This window comes from Etheostoma spectabile, chromosome 16, assembly GCF_008692095.1.
Source record: "Etheostoma spectabile isolate EspeVRDwgs_2016 chromosome 16, UIUC_Espe_1.0, whole genome shotgun sequence".
Classification (NCBI taxonomy): Eukaryota; Metazoa; Chordata; class Actinopteri; order Perciformes; family Percidae; genus Etheostoma; species Etheostoma spectabile.
The window spans coordinates 23,151,511-23,152,114 of NC_045748.1; the positions used below are offsets into that span (position 1 = coordinate 23,151,511).

The following is a 604-nucleotide window of genomic DNA, read 5'->3' on the forward strand; positions in this document are numbered from 1 at the left end:
TCCATCTGTCTTCAGCTTCCCGGTTCACCTCCAAAGAGTAGGTGTATCATCATAAGGCTATTAGTGTTTCATTCATAAATGTCCATAAATATGATCAATCACAAGGCAGGGTGGGATACTTATCCCTTTATATATATTGTATTATGATTCTTCATTTCAGATGGAAAAGGGCAGGGCTACATCCACCTCCAGAAGAGCTGAAGAAAGCCTGTCAGTGGCTTCTCAGGATTACGAAACAGCAACCTCATACCCACCATCTCAGCCAAATGATGTGAATATTTTTACTTTAAGCATCATATAATATCTTCCTATATGATATCAACTCATATTAAACACACTCACAAATAAACCCATACACACACAATTGAAGACACGATGTGTGTGTGTGTGTGTGTGTGTGTGTGTGTGTGTGTGTGTGTGTGTGTGTTCCTGACACACACACACACACACACACACGGTGCTGGCAGTGGCTTTAACAAATGATGACTATAAGAAAGAATGTGGGTCATAAATTAGTGGTGTTAAAGGGATGTTTGTGAAGTGAAACATTAATCAAACCATGTTCATCCCTCTTTCTACTAGGATCATGGCTATGCCTTGCCTG

At 40.1% G+C, this 604-nt stretch overlaps 1 pseudogene; it reads left to right on the top strand.

Annotated features, from left to right (window-relative positions):
- The window catches only part of LOC116704740 (THAP domain-containing protein 2-like), a 5,360-nt pseudogene that overhangs the window by 4,649 nt on the left and 107 nt on the right, over positions 1-604 (top strand).